Source organism: Pinus tabuliformis, chromosome 7 (assembly GCF_031772625.1).
Source record: "Pinus tabuliformis cultivar Carrire ecotype Pingquan chromosome 7, CPIR1, whole genome shotgun sequence".
In the NCBI taxonomy this organism is placed as follows: Eukaryota; Viridiplantae; Streptophyta; class Pinopsida; order Pinales; family Pinaceae; genus Pinus; species Pinus tabuliformis.
Window position 1 is genome coordinate 1,858,310,704 of NC_142293.1, and position 11,741 is coordinate 1,858,322,444.

General features: G+C 31.3%; 1 pseudogene; it reads right to left on the reverse strand.

Annotated features, from left to right (window-relative positions):
* Positions 1 to 7,104: 7,104 nt before the first annotated feature.
* On the reverse strand, positions 7,105 to 7,746 carry LOC149255847 (9-cis-epoxycarotenoid dioxygenase NCED1, chloroplastic pseudogene; annotated as a pseudogene).
* Positions 7,747 to 11,741: the final 3,995 nt, after the last annotated feature.

The window sequence follows — 11,741 nt, forward strand, 5'->3', positions numbered from 1 at the left end:
TTAATTCACTCAAAATATCACTCCACCTAATCCTCAACTAATCTATATTTTAGGTGTGGACTCAACAAAGTCCTATACATAGAATTCCTAATCTCTAATTTTGCTCCTAAACTATTTCTCTCATATCCTTTTAATCAATAAAAGAATATTTACAAAATCCTCACTTTTCCAAATTATCTCCTATTTTATTAAAAATAACAAATAAATTAATAAAATAATAAAAATGTCACACCCCCCTTTTATCACATATTTACAAATGAAAAATGGCCTTGATGCTCCTGCATCACCTAATATTCAATTTTTGGAAGTCCTCAATGCTCTCCGCCATTGAACCCTTTTGTTTGAGATTTATCCATTGGCTAAAGAAGGTGTTTCTCTATGTATCCTCATAATGTGCTATCATTTCCTCCGTAAAAATTGACCAAGTGATAAGTGGTTTACAAGAACAAATTCATTGATACCATAAAAACTGATTGAGTTCTAAATATAAAGTTGTAATGCATACCTTTTGTGTGTTGCACACCATGAAGATCAAAATATTGTTCCATCTGTAGTATCCATGTTACTAGATCCTTGCCATCAAACTTCCTCACATTGAAGTTTGGAACGTGGTGGGTCTTAAACCCAACATTGGAATCTCTAAAATCATAATTCATATTGTTTTTTTCCTCATCACGATTTTCATGAATGTGATTGGGAAGCCTTTCTTGCAGCGAATTTGTTAATCATTCCATCTTAACATTCATCATTGCTTCCATGTCTGCTTTTAAACCGTCCTTCAAATCTTCCGTGTCTGCTTTTAAATGATCCTTCAAAACTTCCATGTCCCTTTTTAACCCATCCATGTCCCCTTTTATTTAATATTTGGTTGCTCTTTGTGAGAGCGAAATTTGTTGCACTTGGTCCCGTAATTTTGATATATCATGTTTTAATTCTTCCTTTTCATGAGTCATAGTAGAGATTTATGAGGCTCAATGGGTGTATAATTATTTTGTTTGGGAGGAATTTTAGAACCGAACACTGATATCTATGCTTTAGTATTCCCTTTCAATCACTTCAAGCTAATTTTTCAAACAAAAGTTTTGAAAAATTTAAAACAAATACACACATTTTTCTTGCTTTTTAGGAGCTCGATATTGAAGTTGTTGTATCTCTATAATTTCGTATCTCCAAGTTCTGAAAATCTCATCCTATATTATCCCTCTGAGTTTTCTTTCCAACCCCACAAGTCAAACCAAGATTGTGTTCTTCAAGAAAGAGTTATGCCCAATCTCCCATGATGACCTGATTATAGACTACTTCAGTACACCAAACTTGTACGGAGTGCCATGTGTCCCTGTTTCGACCTTCAGCCCTAAAAAAGATACCCAAAAACTAAATTATGTGCACTTTCAGTAACTTTTTATGAAATTCAAATCCGATGCTCGGAGATGAAGTTATGATAATTTTCTCTAGGTCACTTGTTTGAGATGGGATTTTGGAGCTTGGAAAAACCCTAAATTCCTCACATCATATCTCCGAAAATGTAGCGAATTAATATCTAAAATTCGTACATGGGGTTTACCAATATATTGGCTCCATGTGGTTGCAATTTTAGATTCTGAATCTTCGTATAAAAAGTGTTATAGGAAAAATTCCAGGATGACTTGTTTGAAGAAACAAAACCCTAGAATCCAAAGCTCTAATACCAAATGTTATGCATCCAGCTCACAAAATAGAAGAAAATATAGATCAGTGACTTAAAAATTAGTCTCTTTGAGGGGGAAACCTCCTTTATATTAAACAAATGAAAATTTATTGGATGATTCAAATGATAAGACCTCCTTGGTATATAAAGGAGTTTAAGGGGTCACAATATAATTAGAGCCTACATAACAATAATAATGTAAGGGCACAACAATAACAATAGTGGGATTCTATGGGGCACAACAATAACAACATGGGGCATACATGGGAAAAACAATAACAATAGGGGGATACACTAACAATAACAATAAGAGGAATACATTAGTATTCTAGCGTCCTAATAACGGAAATATCCTTAATTTCTTCTATCCTTTCAGAATCAATGTTGATACCCTCTTTCAAAATCACATGCCCAAAGATATTTCCTTGGTCAACCCCAAATATTGACTTCCTTTGGTTCAATGAGATACCATGTTTCCTACATCGCTCAAACACTCTCCTTAGGTGTGAGAAATAGTCTCTCCTTTCCTTAGAGGCCATACTGCCAAGTCATCTTGGTATATTTCCATAATCTTCCATGATTCTTTGGAAAGTAAACTTGACATTTAAGAGACCAAATGGAATTCTCAAAAATATTTAAGTTCCCCAAGGTGTGGTGAAATTAGTTTTCAATTTATCTTCTTCCTTAACCAAGGCTAAATTATGCCCAGAAAATTCATCTAACATAGACATTGTTGTAGTACCCATAATCCTTTGTAAGAGGTTATCCATGTTAGGCAAAGGGTAATTATCCTTAAGGAATTTTTTATTTAGGTCTCTAAATTCAACACCAATTCTGATAAGTCCATCATTTTTCCTGGTCACTATGGGGTTGGATAACCATGAAGAATTCCTTTTTGTGGCTCTCATATCACATTGAGCGTCTTTTGCAATTCTTATTTGACTAAGGTGACAAACTTGGGTTCATGATTCTCAACATTTTCCTAACTGATTTGGATCCCTCCTTTAAAGGAATGGTGTGTTAAATCACATCTTGACTATAAGCCTTCAAATCTTGGTATGACTAAGCAAACACATCCTTAAACTAATGTAATATTTTTTCAAGTTCATCCCTTTTCCCTTGGGTTACCCTTCTCAATATTAATAATTTTGGGATTGAGTTTTGATCCTATTTTTATTTCAATGGTATCGTGTGACTCATGAGTTATCCTTCCAACTTTGTAGCCATCATCTCTATCAAAGGATTTTTCTAAGTAAGTCATTTTTTGAACTCGAAGGCCTCATGCACATCCTCTATAATGTTGTCTTGATTATTTTGGTAATCAAATTGATCATTATTTTCCAAGGAGCCTAGGATATGTGTATCATTATCAAAGATCTAGAAATGTTAATGATTGTTAAATATAGCTGGTTTGAAGATAACTTCCATGGTAAACTCTCCTAAGTTAAAGGTGGCCTCATCAGGTGTTTTCAATGTAGTGGAAACAACAACTAAAATTAGTAGAAAACTTGACAGAAGGCTATTTGGATCATGAAATTGTGTTCAGATGTAAAGTTAAGTTAGATTGCTATTACAATTCAATGCGACAGTAAGAATGTCATTTGTGTAATTAAGAACCCAATCTTTCATGTAAAGACATCAAATTGATATCCAATGAATTTTCATTCAAGACATTGTAGAGGATGGAAAAGTGATAAAGGATAAAGTTCACATTTTACAAAATGTTGTAGATGCATCATAAAAAATGTTGAGTACAATGAAATTCAAGTGTTTCTATTAGTTTATGGGCTTTATGGCCCCTAGTAGTTAATTCACAATTTGACACATATCCCTCATACCCTTGTAAGGTACAATGAAATTCAAGTGGTGAGTAACTTTTAGCAATTAAATACAATTTAACCATTCAACACATCAATTTAAACCAAAATCTCTCACGTCTTAGCATCGATCTTTGGATGTGTTGTCATGGCCATGAAGAGTTTACCGTCAAAGTCATACCGACTGACAATGTCAATGTTACAAGATTCCGTGACCTTCATCATGTATGGCACATCTGATTCCTCGAGCACCATAAGCCTGCGATTGAAATACAAGAAACTGGTAGATATAGCATCAATCTACATATTTAACTCTCTAAATATGTGTAAAAGAAATACTTTGAAAGTGCTCCACAATTGATTTCAATGGTGTAATCTAACTATTCTACATTTTTTTTTTGTTAGAATTGAACAATAATTTTTTTAGCAAAATCATGGGTTTTTGTTCTTTAAGATGCAATTTTTAATAAATAAATAGGTTCAACACCCTGAAAAACCTTTGTACCATTCTGGACTATGTATATTTCATAACTCAAATTTGTGATTCCAACAAATCCCTACCACATATCTCTTAAAATAGAGGAGAAAATATGAAAAAAAACAGAACATAAAATAATTAAACTAGAGTTATTTATGTCACTATACAACTTGAAAAAAACTCAAATACTCAAATTACTAAGCTAAACTCTCACCAACATCCAATGGCCAAACAACTTCAAAATACCGAATATTTGTAGAATTTGTATGTTTCTTTCAATAATACATCTAAATATTTATGAAAAATGCATTGAATTTCGCAGATTATTTATTCTAAATACCCAACTTAACCTTATAGATGAAAAATAATTATTTTCAAATTAGTTAGTTTTTATATAATTTTGAAATTTTATTTTTTAAAAATAAATTTTGATTTTTTTTAAAATATTTAAATTCCTTAAAAGTAAAGGAAATTTCAATTTTAATTGTCACATATATTATTATTTGATGAATCTAAATAATATAAATTTTCTATCAAACAAAAATTGATTTAATTTTGTTTATTAGGTCTGGAGTATGTCTTAAAATTGTTTATGTTTGGTTAAGAGCTTGTTTTCCTTGGAAGTAAGAAAACAGGTTAATGGCCCAAGACCTAGAGGCAACTCACAAGATTGAAATCTTGCCCCCTTATGGATCACCAACCAGTAATTCCAAGTGGCATGGTTTTTGTTGAATAACCGTAATGTTAGCTTACATTCATGGATAACGAGTAGTGCACTTATCCCTACTACTAGTTGGACAAATAAGTTATGATAGGTTTTCCCACTATACAAAGATTCAGTTTTTTTACAAATTTCAAGATAAAAAACATCCAGATAACTAATTAGTGGTCAATTGGCCAACTGGATTATATACATAAAACAATTGAAAAAAAAAGATCAACTAGCCATTTTAAATTTCAATTGAAAAAAATATCAACTAGTCATTTAAATTATTTATTGATTTTTTTATTTATTGACATTTGTTAAAGAATTTTGTTTATATGTGTCTGTATGTCTGTGTTGGGGGCGAAACATAAATTATTTATTTATTATTTAAATTTATTGAAATTTGTAAAAGAAGTGTGTTTATACATATGTATATATTCATGAGAAATTTTTTGAGAAAAATATATGGTTTTGTGTTTTTGAAGGATGATGTAGATTCAATAAGGTTTGAAGCTATTACAATAATATTTATTATATTAATTGTTATAAATGACCCTAAGTGAGAAGAATAAAAAATTCCACTTATTCTCGATCACGACCACGCTAGTTACTTGATTATGGGAAGTGTTCTTCCAAACATCAAACCTTACAGATATCCCTATGCCCATAAAAGTCAAATTGAATGTATGGTTGCAGAAATGTTAGAGGTAGGTATAATTCAGCCTAACAAAAGTTCCTTCTCTTCTCTAGTAGTATTGGTGCACAATAAGGATGGATCATGGCATATGTGTCCACATTATAGAGTGCTCAATAACCTCACTATTAAAGATAAATTTCCCATTTCTATCATTAATGAATTGTTGGATGAGTTATATTGAACAATTTACTTCACCAAGATAGATCTTCACTCACGATATCATCAAATTAGAATGAAGACATAAGACATTCTGAAAACAACATTCAAAACTCATGAAGGTCATTATGAATTTTTGGTCATGCCTTTTGGTCTTACTAATGCACCTTCCACATTTCAAGATTTGATAAATTCTATTTTCAAAGCCTTAGGAAATTTGTGTTAGTATTTTTTTGATGATATACTAATCTACAACAAGTCTTGGAAAGATCATTTTCAACATGTTGATAGGGTGCTCAAACTATTGGAGGAGAAACAATTGTTTGAAAAACCCTCCCAATGTTTCTTTGGGTATAGGAAGTGTAATATTTGGTTCATATTGTATCTCATGAGGGTGTTAAGCTAAACCACAACAAAATTAAAGCCATAAAGGAATGGAAAATACCCACAACCTTAAGGCGTCTTTGAAGATTTCTCAAGTTGACATGGTATTATCGCAAGTTTGTTAAGAATTATGGGATAATAACAACACCACTAACAACATTACTGAAGAAAGGTGCATTTTTTTGGACTCCAGAAGATTCAACTAATGACTTTGAACATATTAAAGAGACAATGTGTCAAACTTTGCTCTTAGCTACACTAGTCTTCGCAAAAACCTTTATTGTGGAATGTGATGCCTCGTGAAATGGCAATGGTGTTTTTTTTAATGCAAGAAGGAAGACCCATTTCTTTTGAAAGTTGTCCAATCAAGGGAAATCATTTACACAAACCTATTTATGAGAAGGAAATGTTAGCAATACTACATGCTCTTGTTGATAAGTGGTTGTCATTGATGTCAACCCAAGCGACACCAAGTGTTGCCCCACCTTTTGTCACTCAATATGATGTGGAAATTCATAGAATCTCATGTTAAAATCCTTCTAGATAAATTCTCCTCAACAAAATGTTTCTATTGGTATGTAAGAAGCCAGGTAATTCTTCATGGTTTGAGAGTTATTCAAGTTTGAAATCACATATCCCAATTAGTGGGGCTAAAACCCGATAGGGTGGTGTCATGGCACACATTTATTGGTTATATTCATTAAATGTCTATCTTAAGGGTTATTAAAAGTTATATATTATTGGTGATGTTATGACAATAAGAACAAGAAATTACAGTCAAGATTGGGAAGAGGCTTGCACAAAAGTATTCTACTCAGAAAGAGGATCATCTGACAAATCATTTACAGCAGTATAAAAGGATTTCAACTTATTTTAAGTTGAACAACCATTTAAGTTTCAATATATACTAATCCAATGATTGATTACTCTGCGGCCTTCTCTATTCACATACAGACCTGTGGTTAGAAACAAAGTTAAATTCAAATGTTTATTGCTCAAAAGTAATATATACATATATACATACCTGTTACAGAGTGAAGCCAACATTATTTCCACGGTAAAAGATTGAAAGATTTGCTCGGTGATCATAACAATAATCCCCTGTCATCGCAAAGGTTGATCACTAAGCTAAGATAATGCCCAACTCCAATAATCCCCTGTCATCGCAAAGGTTGATCACTAAGCTAAGATAACGCCCAACTCCAAACATTTTGAAGAAAATGGCTCTCTGGATACAATCCCGTTTGTCAAATTTATGCGGACCTTCTCTACTGTGGAATGGACGACATGGTTTATCTCCAGGACGTGCTCCACCGGGTACAAATTCGCGGCAATCAACACGATCTCGTCGCCCTTGTCCCACGCGTTGAGCGAATGGAAGAAATTGAAGCCCGGGACATCGAACCATTTCATCGCGGCCTCGTCCGTTGCGTAGCGCGGGAGAACGCCGAGCTGCGGGACCTTAGCTGTGTCGCAGCCCATGATAGAGCCGCCGCCGACAATCATGTGCATGGGGTCCACAACGATCTGGTTATCCGAAAATATGGCATACTGCTTCGTATGGCATGAATAAACGACGGCTGCAACATCGACAGGATTCCGACGTGGGGTTTTTTTTCTCCGGCAGGCGACAGCGAAATAATTGAGAAACGGGGGAATGAAACCGCAATGGAAAGCGAAAAGCTCTCGCGTCTCGGGGTCGATCTTGGGATGTGCTGTCATGGCCATGAAGCGTTTCCCGTCGAAGTCATACCTGCCGACAGTGACGTGTCGCCGGATTCCGTGACCTTCATGGTGTATTAATCGCTCACCATCGCCCATTTGGATCACTGAAAGATACATATGGTGATGTTCACATGGCCGACATTAATCGCTCACCATCCGCCATTTGGAATACTGAAAGATACATGTTTCTTTACAGCTTCACAGCATGTATGTATAGCAGTGGCAATGGATTTGGAAAATTTGAATTTGTTGAAAATTATAAATGATAAATTTGATCATGGAATTGATTGGTTTAATTGTGGAAGCGCCTAATCAGCCATACATAGGGTATTCAATGCCTCGGGAGATGCACGGGAGATAGTCCGCTAACACGTGAATTCGGAAACTCGCCACTAAATAAGAAAGCGCAATTCGCGTGTTAGTGGGCTATGTCCTGTGCATCTCCCGGCGCATTGAATACCCTATGTATGGCTGGTTAGGGGCTGCCGTTTAATTGTCGGATATTATGATTGAAGTTTTACTAGCACGTGCATAAAAAAAATTTGTTGTAAAATTTAAATTTATATCTTTAGAGTTTTTTTTGGGGTGAAATACAAAATATTTTTTTTGGTTAGATAGTGATTTTGTTTCATATAGTATTGCATAAATCAATTTGGTGCTTTGAAAAAAATTTAAGTAATTTGAATTGTGCTTAATTTACAACTTAATTTCAACAATTTTTTTATTAAATTTTGGACTAAAAAAATACCCAAAAAACTTACCAAACTTAAAATATTTATACTAAATTAAAATTTATTATACATTAATAATATCATATTTACTTATCCAACCATCTTAAGAGGGATCAAATCTATTTCTACTATAAAATAAGTTTTCATCTCAAAATATTTGATCCCTCTCAACGCTTCTTAAAACCAGAGTTAAGATGTATATAGCTGATTTAATTTCCCTTTTAAATAGGCCACATTTTACATGAGTACCATTAGTCAATACCATAGGTTCTTTACCATGAACCATTTATATTTTTATTATCATTTCTTTATTTTTATTTTATTTTGACTAGTTAAAATGTTTACATTACATTACATTAATCTTTTTATTTAATTTAATTTTTATTTTTATTTACAATATTTATAATGTCTATACGTTCCTATATATACTTGAGAGAAAAATATGTTGAAATATTTAAGTCATATAGTGTTTGTTAATTTATTTATGTATTTTTTATATTTTAAAATTTAAACTTAGTTAAAATTTATTGAAATAATAAATTTGAATGGTTAAATTTGGATTATAGAGAAAATTAAATTTATTTATATATTAAAAATATAGTTTAAATTAAATAATATATATAATTTTATACAAAATTTTGTTTCTTTAATTTCTGTAAAAATTTAAAAATAAACCATACCTTAACAGTTACACACATTAACAATGAAATACAATGGATAGAAGAACTTGAAAGTTGAATAGGATGAACCCTGTACAATTTATCAAATTATTGATTTTTTTTTGGAATAGGATTAATCCTTAGTCTTATCTGGTTGGAAGTGATATAAAGAAAATTATTTTGTAATTTGCATTTCATCAAATTATTTTGATTTTATATGAATAATAAAAAATAATCAAAACTTAATTAATGAATGGTGCCACTATTGTTATTTAACCCCTCATTATTATCACTATTCAAGACTTGGAATCACTAGTTAATTATCATCATTATTAAAAAAACCCAAATCACATAAATTTGATTCTTCTTCTTTATTATTATTCAAGAAAAATCAAACCACTTGAAATGACCAACTAACCATTATCATTATTCAAGAAAAACCAAACCATATAAATTGATTTTTCATCATTATTATTATTCAAGAAAAATCAAACCATTTGGAATGACCAACTAATCATTATCATTATTCAAGCAAAACCAAACCACATAAATTTTATTCTTTTTCATTACTATTATTCAAGCAAAATCACGCTACTTGGAATGACCAACTAATCATCATTATTATTCAGCAAAAACCAAACCACATAAAATAATAATTAATAAAAACATAAATCTTATACCAAATATCTTTTGACAAAATTCTCATCAAAATAAAATATTAACTGACAAATATCTATTCAATCAGAAGTGTGGTAGAAATTAAAGATAAATTTGAATGGCCGGTTAAAAACGGTTTATGTAATTAATTGTAATTAATTTAACCGTTAAAAAAGCTTAGTGTAATTAATTGTAATTTAACCCTCAAAAAATATCAAAACTTTTGAAGTCCACAATTTGGTTAAATTATTGTCTGATTTTGGTGATTTAAAAAATAAATCTAATTCTAAAAGTATTTGAATCATTTTTATGGTGGAAATAGATTCAACACAATTCTTAGGACATCCAAAATCCTGAAACTTAACAGCTATAACTTAGATTTCCAAAAATTTCTACCAAATTTTTATAAAATACCACCGAAATTTCTATTATTTTCTAAACAAAATTCCGAATAAAATTGTTACTTCGAGCTGAGAGCTGGTAACCTCTACACATGCGTAAACACCATACTATCCAATCACCAATTATCTTTATCGTGACATCTTATGGTTTCCCTGTAACTAGTGGGGCTGAGTGGGTATTAACTTTTTCTGTGTATGCAATATGATGAACGGGTAGTCTTTATCAATCCATTCAACTTGAGAAGAAGTATCCCATCCACTGTAGCCAGAGATATACTTCGTCCCAAAAGCCAAAATAAGTGGATGGGATACTTTTTTTTCAAGTTGAATGGATTGATAAAGACTACTCGGTCAAAATAAGTGGATGGGATACTTTTTCTCAAGTTGAATGGATTGATAAAGACTACCCGGTCAAAATAAGTGGATGGGATACTTTTTCTCAAGTTGAATGGATTGATAAAGACGGATCAAAATAAGTGGATGGGATACTTTTTCTCAAGTTGAATGGATTGATAAAGACGACTACCCGTTCATCATATTGTATTGCATACACAGAAAAAGTTGATACCCACTCAGCCCCACTAGTTACAGGTAAACCATAAGATGTCACTATAAAGATAATTGGTGATCGGATAGTATGGTGTTTACGCATTTGTAGAGGTTGGGAGTACGCATTCCTTGAGGTAATAATTTTATTGGGAATTTTGTTTAGAAAATAATAGAAATTTCGGTGGTATTCTATAAAAATTGGGTAGAAATTTTTGGAAATCTAAGTTATAGTCGTTAAGTTTCAGGATTTTAGATGTCTTAAGAATTGTGTTGAATTTATTTCCATCATAAAAATGATTCAAATACTTTTAAAATTAGATTTATTTTTTTTAATCACCAAATTCAGAGAATAATTTAAAGGACTTCAAAAGTTTTGATGTTTTTGTAAGAGTTAAATTAAAATTAATTACACTAAGCTTTTTTAACGGTTAAATTACAATTAATTACACTAAACTGTTTTTAACATGCCATTCAAATTTATCTTTAATTTCTACCACACTTCTGATTTAATGAATATTTTATTTTGATGAGAATTTTGTCAAAAGATATTTGGTATAAGATGTATGTTTTTATTAATTATTATTTTATGTTGTTTGGTTTTTCTTGAATAATAATGATGATTAGTTGGTCATTCCAAGTAGTGTGATTTTGCTTGAATAATAGTAATGAAAAAGAATAAAATTTATGTGGTTTGGTTTTGCTTGGATAATGATAATGATTAGTTGGTCATTCCAAATAGTTTGATTTTTCTTGAATAATAATAATGATGAAAAATCAATTTATATAGTTTGGTTTTTCTTGAATAATGATGATGGTTAGTTGGTCATTCCAAGTAGTTTGATTTTTCTTGAATAATGATGATGGTTAGTTGGTCATTCCAAGTAGTTTGATTTTTCTTGAATAATAATAATGAAGAAGAATCAAATTTATGTGGTTTGGGTTTTTTTAATAATGATGATAATCAACTGGGCATTCCAAGTCTTGAATAGTAATAATAATGAGGAGTTAAATAACAATTATGGCACCATTAATTAATTAAGTTTTGATAATTTTTTATTATTTATATAAAATCAAAATAATTTGATAAAATGCAA